This window comes from Rhinopithecus roxellana, chromosome 21, assembly GCF_007565055.1.
Source record: "Rhinopithecus roxellana isolate Shanxi Qingling chromosome 21, ASM756505v1, whole genome shotgun sequence".
Classification (NCBI taxonomy): Eukaryota; Metazoa; Chordata; class Mammalia; order Primates; family Cercopithecidae; genus Rhinopithecus; species Rhinopithecus roxellana.
Genome location: NC_044569.1, coordinates 50,029,252 through 50,054,090, shown reverse-complemented (window position 1 = coordinate 50,054,090; position 24,839 = coordinate 50,029,252). Strand labels below are relative to the sequence as shown.

Below are 24,839 nucleotides of genomic sequence, written 5' to 3'. Positions count from 1 at the left end.
TCCAATTGCTTGGTATGTACCGCAGACTGAGGTCTGCAGCTGCAGTTGCCCGCCATTTCGAGATAAATGAATCCAGTGTAAGAACTACTGTTTAAAAAAAAAAGAAATTTGTGAAGCTGTCACTGCAGCTACGCCAGCAGGTGTGAAGACCTTGCACCTTCTGTGAAACAACTTTTTATCTCATATTGAAAATTCAGGTTTTATGTGGGTACAGGATTGCTATAAAGAAAGGCGTACCTATAGACTATCATATGGTTTGAGAAAAAGTGCAGTCATTATATGACAACTTAAAGCAAAATTAAGGTGAAGGATCTAAAGCTGGAAAATTTAATGAAAGCAAAAGATGTCTGAGAATTTAGAAAGAGGTGTGGCTTAAGAAATGTCAAGATAACAGGAAAGGAGCTTCTGCCAACCAAAGTAGATGAGTTCCCAGGTGCCATTAAGAAAATCATTGAGGAGAAACGGTGTCTGCCTGAACAGGATTTTAATGCAGACGCAAGTGCTCTACTCTAGGGGGAAAAACTGCCACAAAGGACATTTATTAGCAAAAAGAGAAGCAAGTACCAGGATTTGAGGTAGGAAAGGACAGGCTAACTCTACTGTTTTGTGCAAATACAGTCAGGTTTATGATTAGGACTGCCCTTCTCTATAAGGCTGCTGACCTCCAATCCTTAAAGGGAAAAGATAAATACCAGCGCCACAACAAAAAGGCCAGGGCAGCCAGAACCCATTTTCTGGATTTGTTCCACCAATGCTTTGTCCCTGAAGTCAAGTACCCTGCCAGTAAAGGACTGCCTTCTAACGTTCTTTTGACATTGGACAATGCCCCTGGTAACCCATAACCCCATGATTCCAACACCAAATGTGTCAAAGTTATCTACTTGTCCCAGAGGGCATTAATAACATCTCTAAATCAGCCTCTAGATCAGGGAGTCGTAAGGACCTTTAAGGCTTATTACACACAGTACTCCATGGAAAAGACTGTCAATGCTACGAAAAAGAACTCTGATAGAGTGTCACCAAAGTGTGGAAGGATTACGCCATTGAAGATGCCATTGCTGTAATAGAAAAAAGCCACGGAAGTCATCAAGTCCAAAATGATACATTCCTACTGGAGAAAACAGTGTACAGATATGCCTGACTTCACAGGATTTACACCAGAGCCTATCGAGGAAATCATAAGAGACTGTGGATATGGCAACAAAAAAAAAAAAAAAAAAAGGTGGGGGGGGAGGAGTGAAGGGCTTCAAGATACGGATCTTTTTAGAGAAATTCAAGGGCTAACAGACTCCACATCAGATGAATTAACAGAAGACAACATAATGGAGACCAGTGCTTCTAAATCAGCTCCAGAGGATGAGGGAGAAGATGCAGAAGCAGTGCCAGAAAACAAAAGACATAGGACAATCTATATATATATATATATATATATATAATCTATATGGTTCCAGTTATTCAAGGCTGCTTTTGACTTATAACACAGATTCTTCTATGCCATGGGCACTGAAACTAAAGCAAAAGGTGTAAGGAGGATTGGTACCACACAGAAACATTTTCAGAGAAATTAAAATGCAAAAAAGTCAAGCAAAAATTATTTTCATAAAGTTACACTGAATGTGCCTGACTCCCAGTCTGCCTCTTCCACCTGTGAGACAGCATGACCAACTACTCCTCAGCCTACTCAGAATGAAGACAATGAGGATGAAGACCTTCATGATGATCCACTTCCACTAAGTGAATAGTATATGTATTTTCTCTTCCTTATGATTTTCTTAGTTTCTTTTCTCTAGCTTAAAGAATACAGTTTATCATGCATGTGACATACAAAATGTGGGTTAATCAACTGTTTATGTATTGGTAAGGCTTCCAGTCAACAGTAGGTAATAAGTTTTAAGAGAGTCAAAAGTTATATACAGATTCTTCACTGTGCAGGACAGCATCCCAACCACCACATTGTTCAAGGGTCAACTGTATATTTACTAAAAAAGAAACTAAGTAAAAGCTCAAAAAAGAACTTTAAATGATCAAAAGAATGTTCTCAAAAAAGTCCTCAAACTGAAGATATTCAGCCCTTGGTATAATTTGTTAGAAAATATAATGGCCCTAACTGCTGGATGTGGTGACTCACGCCTGTAATCCCACCACTTTGGGAGGCCAAGGCGGGGGCTGAAGCCGGTGGATCATGAGGTCAAGAGTTCAAAACCAGCCTGACCAACACGGTGAAACCCCGTCTCTACTAAAAACACAAAAATTAGCTGGGCAAGGTGGCAAGTGCCCATACTCCCAACTACTCAGGAGGCTGAGGCAGGAGAACCCGGGAGGCAGAGGTTGCAGTGAGCCAAGACCACACCGCTGCACTCCAGCCTGGACAATAGAGCGAGACTCCATCTGAAAGAGAAGAGAAGAGAAGAGAAGAGAAGAGAAGAGAAGAGAAGAGAAGAGAAGAGAAGAGAAGAGAAGAGAAGAGAAGGGAAGAGAAAAGAATGGCCATAACCTAATATAATCATACTCACGCCACTCAAAACAGAAAAAAAATTAATGCGTCCTCAAGCTCAATTCAGGAGACTGGTCCCAAGGCCTCCCTCCAGGAAGAGGCAACATAGCATGCCAAATTTCATAAATTTGGCCATGTCAATCCTTTTTAGGGATGTATGGAATGCCATATAACAATACTGCATCAGCAACCCTGGAGTCCAACTAGGGTTCAAACACTAAAAATTTGAAAGGAGTCAATAATAGGATTATGTAACTTTCTTTAGCAATATAGTAGAAATGGTGGGAAAGTGAGGTTTGCGCATAACTAGGGAATTGTAATGCAAATAAAAGAGCAACAGTGAACTTAACAGTAGCCCGGTTAAACTGTAATACGACACACAAATAAGCACTGTAGTATGTAACTTGATAAAATAAAGCAAATACACAAAAATCCATCAAACACACGTAATAATCTACCAACTAAAAACCTGGGACTATTGGGCAGCAAAAAGCATACCTGGCTACCTTTGGCCCCTGTTGGAATCCTACTCTGTGCCACAAAATATGCTCTAGAGGAGCCAACTACAGACACCGTAGTATGCAGCACAGTCTTATCCTAGCATGGAGAACAGGATTAATTCAACCTTTGGAAAGGAAAGGTGTCACTAAAGTTGACACCAGAGCACAGTATTGAGAGAGAGAGAACACCAGGTGGGAAGTTCAGCATGTTTTCTAAAGACAGGAAATGTTCTAGGAGAGATGAAAAATTTAGGTTATCACTAAAATATGGTGCACAGGAAGCACTGTGGTAGAAGATGAGGGGAAAATAAGACCAGTGCAGATTAAAAAGCTGAAGACAGAAATTACTGCTAATGATAGGAGTATTACTTCACTTATTTCAGTGACAATTTGCATTTTGCTGATCTACTGGATGTGCAGTTTAGGGAAAAGGATTGAAACACAACTAATGTGACCAACTACCTAATGTAGCATGTAGTGGTACATTCATCACTATTTGGAATGAGGAAAGAGAAACAACCCTGAAGGCTAAAGGGTCAGTTTTATACATGCCTTTATGTAAGTAACTATGTTCATCACATGGCCAGGAGACAGCATAAAATACAGTAGACTCGGGAAATAGCAATCAATGTATAAGTAAGGGTGTGTGCTGGGGCTAGCTGAGACAACTGGTGTCTTGAAGAAAAGCAGAGCGGCCAGTCTCTAGGCTTGGTTTCTGAGGACTGTCCAGACCTGTTCCAACTCCACAATTATATCCTCAGAACAAAACCTCCTTTTGAGTTAACATGAGTAATATCTCTGTTCCTTGCGAAAAACTGATAGAAAAAGCAAAATTTAAGAAGAATCTCTCTAGAAGTATCTATATCTTTTGTTCAATTACTCCATTCATAAGAATTTAGCTTAAAAAATGAATAAAAAATGAAGCTTCTGTATAAACAGCAAAAACAAAAGTGATTTCCAGCATTAGGAGGAATGAGAGTAAATCGTTTCAGTAACACCTTCTTTTGAAACGGAGTTTCACTCTTGTTACCCAGGCTGGAGTGCAAGGGCGTGACCTGACTCACTGCAACCTCCGCCTCCCGGGTTCAAGCAATTCTCCTGCCTCAACCTCTGGAGTAGCTGGGATTACAGGCAGGTGCCAACACGCCAGTCTAATTTTTTGTATTTTTAGTAGAGACGGGGTTTCACCACATTGGCCAGGCTGGTCTCGGACTCCAGACCTCTCAGATGATCCATCTGCCTCGGCCTCCCAAAGCGCAGTGACTACAGGCATGAGCCATCGCGCCCAGCTTCTGTTACACTTTTGTCAGGAGAAATGTTTCTTATGAGTTAAGCTGTATTCCTAAAAGTTTTCTGTAAAATCTTTACAGTATTTTTTCTTCACTGAAATGAAACTACCTTAAGTTAAGCCTATTCTGGGTCATCTGAATGGCCACATGACCTGGTATTGCCACATGATTTCAGTGTCCCATGTCTTCCAAGAGGAGTTAAAACCATTTTGGAACTAAGTCAACACTTAAAGTTACCAGCCTTACCTTTGCATGTCTCAGTAACCACAGCTGGCTGACATCTGTCTAATATCTCTGGAAAATTTTTAAATTATATAATAAAATAACATTTGTTGTTAAGTAATGCTGATAATACATCTCAGTTAAGCTTTTATTTTAGAAACTGAAGTATTTTTAGCCAATATTTTTGAAGTGTAAATAGACTGAATGTAGGTTGACAAGGAACAGATAACGATGTGTTCCAGGTTAAAAACAAATGAAACACAAAAAAGAAAACTAGACTTATGATCAAGTTGCCATCAAAATATGAATGAGTCATTTACAGAATATACAGATTTCCTTCAATGGTGTGGCAGCAAATTCTCTACTGAAATAAATGTTCAACATCTGCAGAATTGAAATCTAAGTTCAGACACTAATTCTAATTCCAGCAATAAGTGATACTTACATAATGCAGATTTCAAAAGAACACAAAGACTTTATCTTTACAGTTGAATAAGTCAGCTTACCAAATGATATCTCAGTAAAATTAGGATTCTAAGATTACTCACCGAAAAGTTTCAATAAGGTAAGAGTTCTAATTATCCTGAACTTGTAGTAAAGCCTTCAAGTTATTAACTCTATACTCTAGGTTGACAAATAGCATTCTCTGCACATTTAATTAAACAGTATATATTCTTTGCAGAGTCCTCAACTACGTGGTCCTTTTCTTACTGTTTTTATTCTGACATAACTCTATCACTGAGCATGTATTACAAAAAAATCTCCAAATCCTTAGAATGACTTTTCATTTTATATTGTCTTTTGGAACACATAAAGTTATATTTTAATTAAAAATCTTTTATGACACAACCTTGCCTCTTTTCAAAGAAATCTTGCTCTGCTTCTAAATATGGTAGGAAACATTTACTGAGTGCTTAAAACTAAGAGTCCAGTAAGCAAGAATTCCAAACTCTAAGAACCAACTGGGGTAGGTACTATTATTTACAAATGAGGAATGTGAGGCACAAATAAATACCCCAATGTAATACAGAGAATCCCCTCTAGATATTCTTATGGACACTTCAGTTTTACTTTTCAAATAAAGTTTCTAAAAGAAAGATCAGAAATTTGGTTTTAAGAGGTGAGACAGTGATCTAACCATCTCTCATAAGGACAGCCTGTGTATTCAAGTTTACCTTTCACTAAGTCATAATGCCACTTCTGCCGCATAGCAAATTCATACTAAATAAAGTACTGATCGCACACTTTCTGTTATTTGTTCACACTTAACATCAATGTAAGAGAATATTAATTACTACTGCTTTCTAGTTAGTCTTGATATTTGCCAGGGTGATCCTCCTTCCTTACTTTTCAGATGTGTAGTATTGCTGGTTACTTTAAGTTTAGCATGTTCTACAAAAATCCTACAGGATTTTGACTGGAAGTGCAATGAATTTATATTAGTTTATGGAAAACATATTTATGATATCAAGTACTCCTACTATGCAAATGAATATTTCCATTTATTTATCTATTGATAAGTTGCATAATTTTCTCCATAAAAAACCTTACATCTTGTTAAATTTCCTTATTTCTCCAGGTATCTTGGTTTTTATTGTAAATGGAGACTGAAACTATACAAAAATATTATACTGAACACTCCTGTACTTTCCATCTAGCTGTCATATCTTAGCATTTTGCAGTACTTGATCAGATGTAAGAAATAAGACAAGATATGGATACAGCTAAAGCTCCCCATGCATTCCTTTTTGATACCATTTCCCTCCCCCTTGCTTCTCAGAGATAATCACTATCCTGATGTTCCCCCACTGGTCATTTAACAGTTTTGCTACATATTGTATCCATACAATACAGTTCTGTACATTTTATAAACTTATACGAAAGTCTGATACTGTTCAGTACATGCTGATACATATATAATCCTAAATCCTAAGTTCATTCATTTTAGCTGTCACATGGCATTCCATTTTATGACTAGCACAGTTCATTGTCCATTCACTCTGCATGACTAGTTAGGTTTCCAATTTTCCTCTCTCACAACCTGCTACGAATACGCTGGCATATATCATTTTATACTATGTAAAAGCTCTTCTAGGGCAGAAGCTTTCAAACTTTTTAACCAAAAAAAGTCCCACAGTGAAAAGTACATTTTACACTGCAAGCTAGTATATACACACACTTAGCTAGATGAGACATTTCACCACACGCTGCACTCTACAATTTCTCTAAACTGAGGGTCGTGAGCCATGAGTGAGCATGAAATCAATAATTCTAACAAATGTTTATACTCATGTAACCACCATCCCAAACAAGACAACATTTCCAGCATCTCAGATGTCTCCCTTATGTCCCTTTTCAGTCTATCCACCCTCCCCATCCCAGGCAACTACTGACTTCTGTCACTGAGTATTAATTTTACCTGTTCTAGAAATTCATATAGATGGAATTATGCTGTCAGTACTCTGTTTTTTTAACACTCTTTCGAAAGTTCTCTTGTATTCGTTTTCTAAGAATTTTTGTCACGAAGAAACACTAAATGTTATCAGATGCTTTCCCGTTGTCCAAAGTTATATGACTTTTCTCCTTTAATGTGTTAACATGATGAATTTCATTTACGAGTTTTCTAATGTTTAATCATCACTACATTCCTGAGACAAACCCTAATTAGTCATGGTATTTTTGTTTTGAGTAAATGCTAACATTTTACAAACTACAATTTTTATTGCCACATTCATTGGTGAGAATGCAGCCTATATCCCTTTCTCACACTATCCGGTTGGGGTATCAAGATTATAGTAGCCTTGCAAAGTAATTTTTCTGTAACATTTTGTATAAGATTTGAGTTAATTCCTCATGTTTGGTTGCACTTGTCCATATGGGGTTTTCATTTGCAGTCTGGTGTTTTCCTTGAGGACTTAAAATTTTATATTGGTACAGGTATATTTATTTTGTTTTGTTTTGAGAAAGAATCTCACTCTGTCGCTGAGGCTAGAGTGCAGTGGCACAATCTTGTCTCACTGCAACCTCTGCCTCCTGGGTTCAAGTGATTCTCCTGCCTCAGTCACCTGATAAGCTGGGATTACAGGCGCCTGCAACCACGCTTGGCTAATTTTTGTTATTTTTGATAGAGATGGGGTTTCACCATGTTGGCCAGGCTGGTCTCGAACTGCTGACTTCAAATGATCCACCCACCTCAGCCTCCCCAAGTGGTAGCCACCACGCCCAGTCTGGTATAGGTATATTTCCAACATGACTTTATGTTTCTTTTTTTTTTTTTGAGACAGAGTCTTGCTCTGTCGCCCAGGCTGGAGTGCAGTGGCACTATCTTGGCCCACTGCAAGCTCCGCCTCCCAGGTTCACGCCATTGTCCTGCCTCAGCCTCCCAAGTAGCTAGGACTACAGGCGCCCGCCACCAGGCCTGGCTGATTTTTTTTGTATTTTTAGTAGAAACGAGGTTTCATCGTGTTAGCCAGAATGGTCTCGATCTCCTGACCTCGTGATCCGCCCACCTCAGCCTCCCAAAGTGCTGAGATTACAGGAGTGAGCCACCGCGCTCGGCTGACTTTTAAGTTTTTAAATCATAATCTAGTGAAGTTTCTAATTCTTATTAAGCCAACTATGTAATTTATTTTGCTAGAAATTGTCCACTTTACCTGTTTCCTAATTTAAAGAAATAAAACTGTTCACAGTATTCTTGCAGTTTTAAAATCTCAATTTGTCTGCAGTTACACCACCTCTTCATTTCCAATACATTTGTCCATTTTTTTTCTCCTCTATCAATCTTGGCACTCTTTTCAACTTAGTTACATACACTAAACCAAAGGTACTATTTTTGTTGTTGTTGTTGAGATGGAGTCTCGCCCTGTCTAGAGTGCAGTGGTGCAATCTCAGCTCACTGCAACCTTTGCCTCATGGGTTCAAGCGATTCTCCTTACAGAATGTATCAACTGTAATTGTTGGGGGCTTGCTAATTGTACTCTTCTAATCCTTTATAACCTTGTAGTTTTTTAAATCTACCTATCTACCTTTTCATAAATTACTGAGAGGTACATTAAAATTTTCTTTTCTTTTTTTTTTTTTTTTTTGAGGCGGAGTCTTGCTCTGTCACCCAGGCTGGAGTGCAGTGGCCGGATCTCAGCTCACTGCAAGCTCCGCCTCCCGGGTTCCCGCCATTCTCCTGCCTCAGCCTCCCAAGTAGCTGGGACTACAGGCGCCCGCCTCGTCACCCGGCTAGTTTTTTGTATTTTTAGTAGAGACGGGGTTTTACTGTGTTCGCCAGGATGGTCTCGATCTCCTGACCTTGTGATCCGCCCGTCTCGGCCTCCCAAAGTGCTGGGATTACAGGCTTGAGCCACCGCGCCCGGCAAAATTTTCTACTACGATTACAGATTTGATTTATCCCTGTAATTCTTATCTTATTTTGTGTTTTCTAATATCTATCCATTTTTCTTTGCTTTTTTATTCTTCCCTGCCTTATACTGGAGTGATCAAATTCTCTTCATTTGCACCCCTCATCCCCACTGACTTGGAGTTACACATTATTCTATTTCAATTCTTTTGGAGAGTTATTGGTAAAAAATTTTTAATGGAAAACTTTAACTTATCATTGCATTGCAGATGAAAAGAGTCTATTAAAAACCATAATAAAGAATTTTTTTTTAAGAGATGGGTTCTCCCTACGTTGCCCAGGCTTTAACTCCTGGACTCAAGCGATCCTCTTGCCTCAGCCTCCCAAAGTGCTAGGATTACAGGCATGAGCCACCACACCCGACCAAGGGAATATTTAAAAAGCAGAAACCTCATGATAGGGAGAAGAGGTAAGGAGAAAACAGAAGCAAACTTTTAATGGCTGGAAAATGGGTGAGTAGTAATTGAACAGTTCAGAAACTACTAACTCTAGGCTAGCTGTAGGGAAAGCTGAACACAAACGATCAACACAGAAATCCTCAAAAAGTTAAGGAACCAACAGCAAGTCACGGCAAGAACTGAGGGCCAGGCGGGGGAAGGAGTAATAGGCGGTACTTGTTAGAGCTTTGTAGAAAAGAATTCAGTTCTTAGATTTGCGCCCCTACTGTCTCTGGTTAACTAATCCTCTGCCTCAACGTTTACTTTCTGCAAAGGGGAAAACAACAATCCCTGGACTAGGAGATGGCCTGGGTATAAATAGAAAGAAAAGAGGGTGTTAATGAACATAAGCACACTATGCTAAACGTCGACTCCCAAACCTCTTCCTCCACTGGGTTCTGGCTCCCAAATACTAGCAGCCAGACCTCCGCCCAGTTATTCAGATCAAAAGACTTCACCAGGGTACCTGACCAACCCAGGAGGAAAGGCATACAGATGCTAATATTGGGAGTTTACCAACAAACAGCCTGCTCAGATCCCTCTCCAGTGAAACTGAAAGGATACAAGTTTCACCCACACGTTCAGTTTTTGATCAGCTTTTTAGATCCCCACTTCTTAAGAATAACTTTATCTGAGGAAAAACAAAATCAGAAAAAAATCAGCTTCAAGAAACGACTATACAGGGAAAGAAAACATTTTTAAAACATCAATATGGCCAGAGAAACAAGACTTAGCAACCCTGAAGAAAGAGCAGCATGCTCTCAAACGCAGCATTCAGAGAACTGAACAGCTCTTGCGTAGCTTGATAGCTCATGACAGCAGAAATGGGGGGGGAAATCAATAGAAGTGCTAGAAGATAAAGTAGAAGAAATCTTCCAGAAATGAGAAAAGAAAGACAGGAAACAGTACAGAAAAAGCGAAAAAAATTGGAAGGCTGGTTCCAGAGATCCAATGTCCCAACAGCAATTCCAAATACAGAGGTGCAGAGTAGGGGAGTCAGATAAATTAAGAAAAAGCCCCTGAACTGAAAGATGGGAGTTTCCAGATGGAAAGGGCCCATCAAGACCCCAGTAAAATAAATGAAAACAAACCTACATGAAGGCCCATGGTAGCGAAACCAGAATGCCAAGGACAAAAAAAGGGCCTAAAGTTTCCAAGGAGGAAAAAAAAAAACAAAAAAATAGGTTATACAGAAAACAATCAAAACGGCTTTGGTTTTGTCAACAGTACACTGTAAATAGAGTCAAGAGAGCAATGGCTTCGTAATCCTGGACTTCATAATTTTTCAAAACAAAAAAAGTCCAACCTAGACTTACGTTACCCAGAACAAAGGCATTAATATCTCCAAGTATTTACCGCCCCCGCCCCTCCCTCCCCGCGCCAACACACTCTCCAGGAAGGTCCTGAAGAATATGTCTTCACTGATGAGAGCTATAATGATAAATGGATAAGGGTGATTGATGGGGCCATAAAGAACAGTTTTTAACCACTCTTTACCAATATCTCAGCAGATTTCTGATTCCAAAGATTACAATGCAAAAGAAATTTTAAACAAGAATTCTTATATTTGTACATATATATGCATGGATTTATTTAGACCAGTACTATTCAACAGAAACAGGATGCAAACCATATACTGTTAAATTTTCTATCAGCCACATTAAAAAAGTGAAAACAGGTGTGCTTTAGTCAGTTCAGGCTGCTATAACAAAGTACTATAGACTATGTGGCTTATAAACAACAGAAATTTATTTCTCACAGTTCCGGAGGCTGCAAGTCCGAGATCAGGGTACCAGCATGGTTAGGTTCCAAGTAAGGGCCCTCTTCTGGGTTGCAGACTGCCGCTTTTTTCGGGTATCTACACATGGAGGACAGAATGCTAACAAGGGTCTCTTTCATGAAGGCACTAATCCCATTCATGAGGGCTCATTATCTCTCAAAGATCCCATTTCCTGATGCCATCACAACAGGAATTACAAGATGAAATCATAATTTAATAATTTTATTAATTTAACCCAATATATCCAAAATACTATTTCAATTTGCAATCGGTATTAAAAACCACTGAAATATTCAACATTCTGTTTTTGTACTGTTAGAAAATTAGTGTGTATTTGACGCTTGTGGTCCATCTCGATTCCAAGAGTTCAACAGCCACGTGTGGCTAGTGGCTATCACACTGGACAGAGCAACTCTAGAAGGATAAACGAGAAGCTAGTAACAGTGATTACATTTCTGGAAAGCACAACTGGGCACCGGGAGGTAGGAGATGTGAAGGAGACTTAGTTTTCTCAGTATTTACTATTTTGTTCTCTTTGACTTTTATACCATGTGCATGTGTTATTCGAAAAAAATGAATGAAGCACATTCTCTAAAATAAATTACAAATGTAGATATTCTTTGAACTACTTCTAGCAAACTATCTTACAGACAAACCTGCAAAGGAGCAAAATACTATATAAACGAAGTTATTTGTTGTAGCATTGTTTTTAATACCACAAAACTGGGAATCATCTAAACGTTCAACAGAGGACTGATGATATATTTACACATCTGGCCAGGCACAGTGGCTCACACCTGTAATTCCAAAACTTTGAGATTGGCAACTGTATGGCAAAGAACAGACCGATAAAGAGACTCTTCACTGCGTATCCCTGAATTTTGGATTGCAGTCATGCATTATGTATATAAAAATTCACTATTCCACATGCAGCTGTAGATCTGTTTTCACTGACCCTGCCTTGCCTTGCTGTGATATTTAAGTCCATCGAAAGCCTGTTTTTCCAGTTCCTCCACAGAGAGGTCTGAGGCTTCTTTCTCCCAGAAGCCCCAGATGTTTCAATGAGAACAGTTTTTATTTTTTAATTTTTTTAAGCACACAGTTCCCAGAGTTCTGTCTCCTTTCATTGAATGGTATTATAATCTCAGCCCCAGCTACTGAATCTTATCTCTAGTAAATGCCCCACAGCCAGACTTTCCTTAAAGTTGACTGATTTTTCTAAGTTTCTAGTACCTGGGCACTTTCCCTCCCCCCTTAAGATAACCTATATACATAAGAGAAAACTTGTTTTATATTTTATCCAACATTTTCATCTATTTACAGTAGGAAGAATGGGCCTAACTTGTGTCTGTCTCATTTTAAGAAATTTAGATAAAGACAGTATAAACAATAACAGCAAACACTGAAGAAGGTGTGATCATTGAGAAGAGACTGCTAAACTTGGCAGTTGATCTGGAAGGCCAGTAGGAAGGGAAATGTGAAAAAAAAAAAAGGTTAAAAAAAATTTCACAAAGTTGAAGTCAAGGACAGATAGTGAGTAAATGCAGAATGCAAATGTAGATTGCACTTTTAAAAGGTATGGAGGGAAGAGAAATTTCAAATCTTCAAACTGCAGGGAAATGCAAAATATTCCCCAAATACCTATGTGAATTTTTATTTCAAAAGAAAACCAAAGTTAATTATTTCAATATAACATACTTTAAATATGATGGTGCTGCCTCATCTACAACATCTAAGGTCCCACTAGAAATAATATAAAATCACTATACAGTCAATCCTCCTTATCTGTGGGTTCTAAATACATGGATTAAACCAACCATGGATAAAAAATATTCAGGAAAAAACTGTGACTGTACTGAACATGCACAGACTTTTTCTCATCATTTCTAAAACAATACAGAATAACAACTATTTACATTATATTAGATATTAAGTAATCTAGAGACAATTTAAGAATAACAATAAAACGTGCATAAAACAAATTCTACACCATTTTATATAAGGGACTTCAGCATTCTCAGATTCTGGTGCCTGCAGGAGGGTCCTGGAAGCAATCCTCTATGGAGACCCAAATTTTTAGCAATATATGTTCAAACATACTACAAGGCAGAGAAAAAAGCAGCAGAATTTTAGTCAAATAAATAATTCATTAGTAACTGGGATAACAGAAAACCTCAAAAAAATTAAAATACATAAAAGCCAATTTTTTAAAAACAGATTTTTCAATTATCACTATAACTATGTTCTTTCCAAAGCGTAAGCTAGTAAAAGACACTGCCAACTGGAAACCTAGGTTGGCCCTCATGGAGAATGATGGGTGATTTCTTTTAAACAAAAGCAAACAGAAAACATTGATGTGTTCAACTTTATGGACTGTCACACCTAATGCAAGCTTGAATTTAATTCAAGAAAATTATTATTTTAGCAAAAGTTCACATTAAATAGGGACTGCTGTGTAAAGAGACTACCTATTCGTTTTTGTTTGTTTTGTTTTGTTTTTGTTTTTGTTTTTACCTAGGAGTTATATTCCTATCACCTATAATGAGTTTTGTGGAATCCACAACTCTATAATCAACTTGTAAACATATAACTTACATATTGGTTTATCACTCCCAGATTATTTTAAAAAAAAAAAAAAGCACCTATGACAACACTACAAAGGCCCAGACTCAAATCAGCACAAATATAAAGTACAAGTACTCCAATCGCTCTTCAAATTCCCAGTCTATCCTGACCTCTTCTGCAGCAGCAACTAATACCACGTCAAATCACGTGAGTGGGGTCCTCAGGCCGTAAAAGTTCAATTAAAGGAAAGTCTAGAGTAGTGCCACCCAACACAACTTTATACAATGATGTAAATGTCCTTGGGCATCTGTGCTGTCTAATACAGTAGCCATCAGCTACATATGGCTATCTAAATTTAGATTAAGTAAAATTTAACGTTCAGTTTCTCAGTCACAGCAGCCAAATTTCAAGTGCTAAATAGTCACATGTGGCTGGCAGCTACCTGTTAAGATAGAGCAGGTCAGAGGCCGGGCGCGGTGGCTCAAGCCTGTAATCCCAGCACTTTGGGAGGCCGAGACGGGCGGATCACGAGGTCAGGAGATCGAGACCATCCTGGCTAACACGGTGAAACCCCGTCTCTACTAAAAAATACAAAAAACTAGCCGGGCGACGAGGCGGGCGCCTGTAGTCCCAACTACTCGGGAGGCTGAGACAGGAGAATGGCGTGAACCCGGGAGGCGGAGCTTGCAGTGAGCTGAGAGCCGGCCACTGCACTCCAGCCTTGGTGGCAGAGCAAGACTCCGTCTCAAAAAAAAAAAAAAAAAAAAAAAGATAGAGCAGGTCTACAGCAAAAATTTCTCCAAGACCTACTGTTCAGTGGTGCTTCAAAGGCTTCCTAGTGGTGAGGATGAGAGGAAAACTGATCAGGCAGGACTTCAACAACTGCCTATTCTTCCTTCTACAAAACAGCTTTACTCCTTTTATCAGCTTTACATTTTGAAATCCTGCGTATTTCTCTCTCAAGGCTTTCTAGTTGCTGCTGTGTGCGCAGGTGTATGCATGTTTTAAGTCTGACTACTACTGGTTTAGAGCAGAAACGGCCAATGCACAACCTCAGGCCAAAGCTGGACCCTCCTGATAACTAAAACGTTTACAAAAAAAAAATGTTTAATTGATCAGCTAAAATGAACTACAACCTAACTGCCTATTAAGAATGTTAGGCTGGGCGCAGTGGCTCACGCCTGTAATACCAACACTTTGGGAGGCCGAGGCGGGCGGATCACCTGATGTCAGGAGTTCCAGACCAGCCTCACCAACATGGTGGAACCCCGTCTCTATTAAAAATACAGAATTAGCAGGGAATGGTGGCGCATGCCTGTAATCCCAGCTACTTGGGATGCCGAGGCAGGAGAACTGCTTGAACTTGGGAGGCGGAGGTTGCAGTGAGCCAAGATCGCACCATTGCACTCCAGCCTGGGCAACGAGCAAAACTCCATCTCAAAAAAAAAAAAAAGAGAGAATTTTAAAAGCTGATCTCAATAAGGAAAATTTGCATTCACTGTCACAGATAAAGTATCTCTAGTCAACAAAAAAAGTTTCAATAGTTCATTCAAGTCAAGGGAGAAGGCTCATGGGCCCAGCTTCCACAGCATCATTTATGAGGATTTTATATAGGGGACTCTGCAAAAAAGATTCACCACCCCACGTTTTCTTTTTTTTTTTTTTTTTTTTGAGACGGAGTCTCGCTCTGTCGCCCAGGCTAGGAGTGCAGTGGCGCGATCTCGGCTCACTGCAAGCTCCGCCTCCCGGGTTCACGCCATTCTCCTGCCTCAGCCTCCCGAGTAGCTGGGACTACAGGCGCCCGCCACTGCGCCCGGCTCATTTTTTGTATTTTTAGTAGAGACGGGGTTTCACCACTGGTCTCGATCTCCTGACCTTGTGATCCGCCCGTCTCGGCCTCCCAAAGTGCTGGGATTACAGGCGTGAGCCACCGCGCCCGGCCTTTTTTTTTTTTTTGAGATGGAGTCTCACTCTGTCTCCCAGGCTGGAGTGCAGTGACAGGATCTCAGCTCACTGCAACCTCGGCCTCCCGGTTCAATCAAGTCTCCTACCTCGCCCTCCCTAGCAGCTGGGACTACAGGTACCCGCCACCACACCCAGCTAATTTTTGCATTTTTAGTAGAGACAAGGTTTCACCATGATGGCCAGGCTGGTCTCAAACTCCTGACCTCAAAGTGATCGGCCCGCCTCAGCCTCCCAAAGCGCTGGGATTACAGGCGTGAGCCACTGCCTTCGGCCTCACCACTCCACATTCTGAAATGAAAGATGTAATGAGGATGGAACATTTCCTTGACATTTACAAGACCTTAACCATTATGTCTTTATAGAATTTCTGGAAGTAGCTGAAGCAGCATATGAAAATGTAGTTTACTTTTAATTATAGGCAAACTATAAGATCACAGATTTACTATGCTACTTCCTCAGAGCAAGAGTCTTTTTTGACTTAAGAGACTCAAACTAATGAACAGATGGAACACCAGTGGTTCACTCAAGATTATTCTTACTGAATATATTAAATGTAAAACTACATCCCCCTTTCCCACAAAATGAGGGAAGGTATGACATTGTACATTATTCAAGGAAATGCACATTTTTACATTAAGGTAGACACGTGTACTAAAAAGAAGCAACTAAAGTCTATCCTCACTTTCCACTACTCTACAGCCTTGAGGTCAATGTAAAACCAGATTTTGAAAAATGACAGGGCTACCTAGGAGAATTAATGACAATTACACAGTAAATTTACAAACTTTGATAAGAATTAATCACATTAGAATTTCTATTTTCTTAAGAGTACAAATCTAAAGCTACATCAAGCACCTGTCCTATCAATGTGTCTCAGTTACAAATAAGAGGAACCCACAGAGCCAAGGAGAACCACTTACACTGTACAATGTGAGGCAAGCACAGAAGACGCAGAATTGCCCTAATATTTCTGGCTATCTGACCAAACTAAAGGCAGTGTCTAAATCCACCCTGGCTTGGAAAAATTACATTCTTCCTACACGAAATTGCTGAACTGAAGCTGAGAGCTATCTTTGAGATGTAAATCTAGAATCAACATTGAATTATGTCCTAACTGAATACATCACAATTACACCAACCTGAAAAAAATGATCAAAATTGATCAGTGACAAGCAATAAGCCTCCAAATATGCATTTTTAAACCAAAAAGGCTAGTACTTTTTTTTGTACTACTGCTAAAAAAAAAAAAAATCCGATTTTTAAAAACAGCCAAGGCTACACATTACAAGGTCACCAATAATTATCTGATGGTGTAGATGGTTTAAAAAGTAACCCTGAAATAAGGTTAGAAGAAACGAGATCAAAAAACTTAACAATGCTAATACTGGGCAGAAGTATTATCAATGCTAATACTGGGCAGACATTACAAGAGTCAAGAAACCCTCAACAGAGAGACTGGCCAACTATCCACTCTTGCTTTACCCTAGAAATCTCGAGCATACTCTGTCTCAAAGCACAGTGAAAAGCATACGCTACTGTCAAAGCACAAGTGAAATTTTATGATACTTCTGTAGACTGACAAAAAAAATTACCTACTCTGAAGAAAGGGGGTGGCATAGGGTGCTACCACACTGAGACAGCCTTTCTTTACTGCTGGCTATCCTTTCAGCTTAGAATCTGAATGGCTGTCTGAATGGCAAAACAAATGAAAACATCTTGGTCATAACAGGTACTGTGGATCTTTCATGAAATAAACCGTAAGCTATAGCACAATCTTCAACCCCTTTAAGAACATTTCTTAATCTTCCTGAGTGACAATCTAAAGTATATTATGTAGATTACTGCACTCTTAAAAAGATTTTCCCAAACATGACTTAAGCTAATTGATGAACATTCGTTACCATGCTTTCAGGTCTGGTCCTGCACTCAATGGCCCCAGACATGCTAGTCAGGCTTTGACTATTTTTGCGTCTTGTAGATTATCTCTGTTATCCTCACCGGGCTGTTATCTGTTTTTTTCTTACAAGAGACACTAGTCTAACATCCTACTACCCAGCCCCCACCACACCCCCTTTAAACCTCCCACAGTACCCATAATCTACTTGTTTCTAATCTAGTGCAGGTTTAGAAGCCAGATAAGTTTGCTTGTTAGAAATACTTTAAGTAAATGCCAATGCGTTCTTATTAAGGGGCTCCAAGGCTCTCCTAAGCTTTAAGCTATCGACTGGGACAATTTGGCTATCCCAGGCCTTTGTTGTTCATTGTCTGCTTCTCATATACATTTTATAATAGATCAATAATAATAGTGTAGGCAAATCATTTGGATTAGAAAAAGCCCAAGTAACAAACCCACAACTACAAGAGAGGAAGAAATCATTTGGGAGGACCCTTATGTCTCAGGCAATGTTCTAGGTACTTTAATTGTGATCACTGAATAAGGAAGGGGTTATTACTTCCATTTTCTGTCAGAAAACCAACCGTCAGAGGTTAAGCAGTAAATTGCCCAATATTGTAACTGAGAAACAAAATATTAGCCTAGGGCTCTCTGATTCCAAAACCCAACGCCTTTCCACTACACGAGACTGCTGTCCAATCCTGGGTCTCGGTTTAACTACCTGTTTTTACACTTTATTCCTGATCCTTCCACGGGAACCTGAGTTATTCAACTTTGCTTTCTTTCCTTAACCAGTTTCTGTAACTAAAGGGCAATAAGTGATCAAATTAAGGTCAGATGAAGCTTAGCTCTACAAGTGTACATCTGTTCAGCAATAAACATGTTTCTGAAAGACTGGCTGTATCTTCAGTTTGTATAAGCTGTGTAAAACTGGTGACAATTGTTCCCAGTGACACTGAGTGACATGACATCTTCCCTAGTGCTATCCTGTTACATGTGATAGGAAGCAAGGCAAGCATACTTTAGGAGTGGCTCAGTAACGCATGTGCCCCTGATTTGCACACTAACGACTGTCTTACTCTGAACACTGGAGAATTGGGCAAGGGACATGAGTTTCCACTTTTCTAACTCCATTAAGGAACAGGGGTGTACTTGTTTGCTGGTAAGATACTTTATTGCCTGGTCCAGAGCCTGACACACAGAAAACGCTGTTTGTTGAATAAATGAATAAATGCTACTTGCTCAATACAAGTTATTTGTTGAAAATAAATGCATAACCTCTCCTAAACTGGTTTTAAATTCTTTACGTTTCACATTTTCTGACATACCTTTGGAATACTTGGTGGAAAACATCTTACCTCTTACAGAAACTATGGGCCTAAAAATGGCTCTTCCACACCCATCAGAAGGCTAGGAATCTAAAAGACATGTCCCCCTCCACCCTCTAAAAATGACTCTTTGTCCCAAGAATATGAATAAATCTCCATCTGCCAGGCTGCACTAAATACAGTTTTTATATGCATTACAAAAACACCTGTATTTAAAGCTGCCACAAAACGAGGTTTTTGGAGCCCTAAAGCACAAAACCAGCAGAATCAAAACCAAAAAAGAATAAGGAAAGTCTTTTAAAACTGACAATATTTGCAAAATGTAAAAATTCAATAGGTCTTTGCCCAACAGTTTACACAGCTAAACTGAGCTTTTCCATTCACATATATTCCCCCAAAGGTGAAGTAACCAGATTATAGCAACATGATTCTAATATTTACAATGTGAAAATGAAAAGGTGACAACCACCTCTGGCCATCTTGAAGTAGAATAGAAACAACCTTTGTTCCTATCAAAGAGAAGTTTTGTTGAAATACACAAAACCATCCCCAATATTCCTACACAAGAGTTAAAACACATACCAAGCCAGATAAGTCACAAACAACAGGAAATTACCCTGCACAGTTTCTTAAAAGACTATTATTTCATGAAGCGTACAGACTGTGTAGAGACATGACCACTTATGACTACGTATACGTAGGTTACAACCTTGAAAAACCAAAGTTTTGTTGAACACCTACAATGCTTGTGGCCACACTTAAGAAGGTGTGGCTAAGTACAAAAACCAAGCTCTAAGAGCATTTTCTTACTAAAACCCAAAATCAACGTTTCCAATCACATTACATTAAACCTGGCCAGTGAACTGCCTTGAACTCAACTAAATCCAACAGAATTTAATATTTATAGTAAAAGTGGGTACACTCTTTAGAAATGCCGAAAGATGTGAACTATTTATATTTACTACCAAATCTAAGTTTACGGCAAAGGGTAAGGAACTTTAAAAATAAAAGTATTACTTTTGAATTTAATATAAACGTTTGCTAAATGATCTTCTGGCAGAGGATATTCTTTAAATATCTTGTATGGGTTTTCCGAAGGCAAACTTTTTAAAAACCCTCAAACTATGGTATATTTATGAAGCTCATTTTAAATTATTTCTTCCATCTCTGCTTCACTAATTCATGTATTAAAACTGTTGAAACTCCATTTAACAACTTGACTAATTTCTCTGTAAGATGGAAACTTTTTTAACGAGGGATAAAGTAGAATAGCAAATTTTCAGCATAAGAGCAAATTTATTATTAGGCTAAAGGAAAACATCCTATCAGCGATTCATTCATACGAAACTATCAGGTTCAATTCATATGAAGTCAGAAGAGAGAAAAAGAATTTTGGAAATTCACATTGCAAGGACTATTTCTAAAAAGATGTAAACTACTCCAAGTTATTTATTTATTAACAATTATTTTACACATGTCATTTTAAAAGTTTCACACACCCAAATTTAAGATAGTCCAAATTGTAACAAACAAGACATGACTTTGATGGAAAATGCTGCTTGCAAACTCGTTTTCCCTGGAGGTTTCTTTTTAAAAGATTTGGTTGACAATACACTGGTGGTATTTTGCTTTTAAAGTGTTAGGAGGAAGGAATAACAAAACCAACCCAGGTATTTTCTGTTTAGGATCAAAAGGAAATCGTAAGGATAAATAAAAGACAAAAAAGGACCTGACCCAAAGATAGTATCCCCCTCCAAGAGAACAAAGTGTAAGTTGCAATTTTGAAAACCAAGTTTGAAATACAAGAAATCACTTCGAGGGCTTTTCCAAAAGCGTGTGATAAAAACTAACAGGCTCCACCCGCAGAACAACTTTCACAAGTGAGTGAAGGATGATCACAGTTATCAGCTGTGTGCGTGTTTGTGAGTACACACAAGCCATGGAAAACCCGAGACTACTATGGTTAACAAAGGTTACGGGACCAAAAAAAAAAGTGGAGGTAAAGTATTACGCGCCCCTAACAAGGCTTCCCAACTCCTGAAACCAGAGCTCTGGCCCTTCGGCTTTAAAAATCAGAACCACAAACTATGGAGTGCTAGAGCCGCGAGGGGAAGGGACGCAGGCACCCCCACCCCCGCCAGGCTAGGCGGCAGCGCCGGGCCGCCGAGCACCGTACCTCCCCGGCTCTCTGCCCCCGAACCTGCACGCCCGGGCCGGCGCACCCACAGCCCCCGAACTCACCACACCCCAGCCCCCACCCGCCGCGGCCATGTGACACAGCCCATCGCTCCGGCCACGGACGCACGCAAACACACCCCTAGCCGGAGGCCCGCGGGCGCTCAGGCTTTACCTGCACGGTGGCGCCAGGTCCCGCCCCGTCAGATCCGGGGGGTCCGGGACCTTTTGTTCCTTCCTCTTCCGATGGGATGGAGGGGGCTGGGAGGGGAAGAGGGGAATGGGCGATTGGAGGCGGAACTGAAAACACTCCCGGCCGCCGTCTTCCCGCCCCGCCCCCAGGCCCGGGCCCGGCCGCCTGCCCCGGCGCGCGGGAGCGTAGAGGAGGGTAGAGGGAGGGGAGGGGAGGGGAGGGGAGGGGACGGAGCCTGGCCGCCGCCCGCGGGGAAGGAGGGGGGTGAGGACGCGCGCGCCCGCACTGCCCCTCCTCCCCTCAGGCGCGCGTCCGCAGCCCTACCGGCCGCCCGCACGGCCGCGCCCTCCACCGCCAGCCCACCTCCGCTTCCGCCCTCCGCCCTCGGCCGCCGGCCGCCGCGGCGCCACGCACCCACCTCCCGGCGGCTGGCGGGCTGCTGGCTGGCGAGCTGCTCCTCCGCCGCCGCGGCCGCGCGGGTAGACCCGCCTGCCACCCTGGGCCGCGGGCCCCGCCGATTCGCCAGCGCAGCCCCGGGGCTGGCACCCTGCCGCCCGCTGATTGGCGCCTCCAGCCGCCCGTTAGGGCGCGAGGCACGCCGGCCGAAAGCCGCGCGGGGCGGGCACGGAAGACGGAGAGAGCGGAGGAGGAATGGAACGAGGCCGAGCGCCGCGGACAGGGCCGGGGGGCGAGCGGGGCGCGGGGAGTCGCTGGCCACCGCCTCCCCACCTCCCTTTGCCTACGGCCCGCCCCGCCTCCCGGCCGGACCGGCGGCGCCCGCAGCCAATCAGCACGCGGGGAGCTCGGGGTGTGAGCCGCGCGTCGGGGGCCTCGAATCGGAAGGGAGACGTCGCTCGCTGATTGGTCCCGCCTCCCCAGTCTAGCGTGAGGCGAGGCGGGGCGCGGCCGGGCGGGGCTGGACGCCCGCGGTTTCGCTTGAGTTGGACTCTGGCGCGCTCCCACCGGAGTTCGGGGGCGGCGGGGGAAAGGCCTGCGCCCTGGCGCGCGGGAAGACGATTCCCGGCGAGCGCCCGATCCCTCGCTAGCGTCGTGGGGTGGGGCCTGTGGGGGCCTGCCGCTTCGTCCACAGTCCGTCGTGAGGCCGGCAGCGGACACGTGCTCATCCCACTGGGAGGCCCCGGGCAGCCCGGAGGACGCACCTAGGAGAGAAAGAGGGTTTGGGAGAAGCCCGAGGACCCGTCCCGCGACTGGGCGCGCCCTATGCAAATGAGTGGGCGGGGCCCTCGTGCTGGTGAAAGAGGGTGGGTTCGCGATGTAAATAAGCCCAGAGGTGGAGTCTTTGGAGAGCACGTAGGGCCCGGGTAGGGGATGCCAGATATAAGTGTTTAACCTAAATCTTGGTTCCGTCTTCAGTAAAAATGATATCAGTAATCCACGTCCCGAAGGGTCTGTGAAGTCTAAAAGAAACGCATGTCACAATGTCCTCTAATGGCTGGGATATCTTCCCTTCCCCTTTTCTCCCGTTGCGGCGATTAGGCCCCAGCTTGCACATCTGCCCTACGGGAGGCAGCAAGGCCCTAAACTTAACACTGCCCAGGGCATAACCGCGCCCAGGGAAAACCTTGTTGCTTTTACCCTTAGGAGCACCCAGGCCTCTGCTGACAAAATATTGAGCCCAACTAATCACATCAGGTGTTTACTATGCACCCACTGTGACACAGGCAGGGAGTACCGTAGAACTAAAGTTGAAAAGAAACTTAGGTCTCACACAGGTGCCAGAGACAAGACTAGAACACGGTTTTTTGGGGGGTGCCTGTCCAGTAATTCATTCTCATGTATGGCTTACTTTATAGATATAATTGGGGACTTCAAATAAGCGGGAAAGAAGCACTAGCAATACAAATCAGTAATCAGGAAGTACCAAATGAGCACTCCAAACAATAAGAGTTTTTGAAGAATACTCTTTCTTCTGAGAAATGAACGTGTCCCAGAGGAGGGTGCCTTCAGATGGACCTTTAGAGAGATGTGGCCATCCCCTCAGTCATACAAGTTTTCCAGATGTCCTTCGAAAATTTCTGTCCTTTCCACCGTCTCTCTCCTCTCACATAGAGGAACTTTTCTCACGGGAAAGTTGCGATGAAGAGCATAAACCCAGGAGTCAGGCACATTGTAGCTTTGAGTACAACTCTGTTCCAGATCTGTAATCTTTGCAAATGGAACTCCCCTGCAACGATACCTACTTAAATATAGTTGTGTGATGATTAAATATTAAATATGAAAGTAAATAGCATAGGGCTTTGAAGTTCAAGGAAAGTCGGTGATCATTAACTTCTCTTCTGTTGCTTGCAAACATTTATGTTAAGACGAACCTACTCAGCAGAAATTCTTCCTCCAAAAATTCCCTTCCAGGGTGGTTTCTTCCATTATTAGTTTAGAGATAGCTCTACTAACCCCTTAATGAAAATGGTTTGTGAAGGAGACCCAGGAAGCCCAATTGGTGGAGCTGTCCCACCTCCTCTGTCTTGTTTCCTCTTTCCAGAGCCACTAGGGAGGCCGGTCTAGGGCAAAGGCTGTTCAACTTACAAGTAGGAAGGCTGTTTCTGATTTTTGTTCTGTCTTACTGCTAAGACAAGTCAACAGTTGTAATATGAAGTAGCATATTAAAAGCTACCCTGGTCACACAAGTATTTTCTCCTATGTGAACAAGGTGGGGATTTGGGTGTCCACCTGAGTAGTAGGAATAGGAACAAAGGCAGGTCTGGCTGGGATTCCAGAATGTACTCCTAGTATGCGAGTTAGGTACTTTGAGGTTACACTAATTAAGTGGGTAGTATGTCTGAGGTCTAAGTTAGACCATTTATCCAAAGTCTCAGACTTTGGGTCCATAACTCTTCCATTTAGGAAGCCTTCCAGGATATATAATTGAGGAAGAGCGAGGAGGGACAATCTGGCTACCAACACAGTCCCCAAGGGGTTTAGAAATGGGACCATGCCTACTGTCCCCTCTGCTAGAAGTGCTTCTAAACCAAAGTGGGTCAAGACAGAAACTGAAGGCACATAAAGCAGGGATTGCCATGGCAACAAACAGCTTGGAAATCCACTAGGGTACCTCAAGATCTATCAGTAAGTCCCTATTGTATAAATTAGATTGAATGAGTCTTGTTTTTATATGGATAGAGACCAAGTTTAACCCTTCATTAAACATGACACTGCAAAATCACATCTAAATCAATTCAGAATCCAATTCAAAAGTAGTTAAGTGCACTAGAAAGACACATAAGAAAAATGATAATGGTGGTTTCTTCTGGAAAGAGCCTGAGGGTCATAAGTGGAAAACTTAAATTTCATCATTATTTCTTTTGTAGTTTGATTTTTTTGAAAAAGCTCACTGCCTTGGTTCAGACTTTGTTGTCTTTCATTGGAAGCATTGCTTTAGCTCTTCAGCTGGTCTTCTTGTCTCTACTCTTGCACCCTTCCAATTCATCCCCCTTCCTGCTGCCAGCATTTTTTTTTAATAGCATATTTTCTAAATGTAAATCTGATGTCACTACCTTGGTTGATAGTGTCCTTCTTCCAGTTTTTTTTTTTTTTTTTCCAGGATAAAATCAAGACTATTTAGCATAACCTA

The 24,839-nt window shown here is 41.6% G+C and overlaps 1 protein-coding gene across 3 annotated transcripts in view; it reads right to left on the bottom strand.

Moving 5' to 3' along the window:
• The window catches only part of SMAD2 (SMAD family member 2), a 95,376-nt gene extending 73,319 nt beyond the window's left edge, over nucleotides 1-22,057 (bottom strand). Inside the window, exons 1-3 of one of the 3 annotated variants that reach the window (XM_030925818.1) lie at nucleotides 21,669-22,057; nucleotides 21,233-21,318; nucleotides 11,110-11,208 (exon numbers count right to left, since the gene is read on the bottom strand). The gene's annotated coding sequence lies outside the window, so the exon portion shown is untranslated. The remainder of the gene's footprint in view (nucleotides 1-11,109; nucleotides 11,209-21,232; nucleotides 21,319-21,668) is intronic. The other 2 variants (XM_030925817.1, XM_030925819.1) reach the window with 2 other exon arrangements.
• Between the last annotated feature and the right edge of the window lie 2,782 nt (nucleotides 22,058-24,839).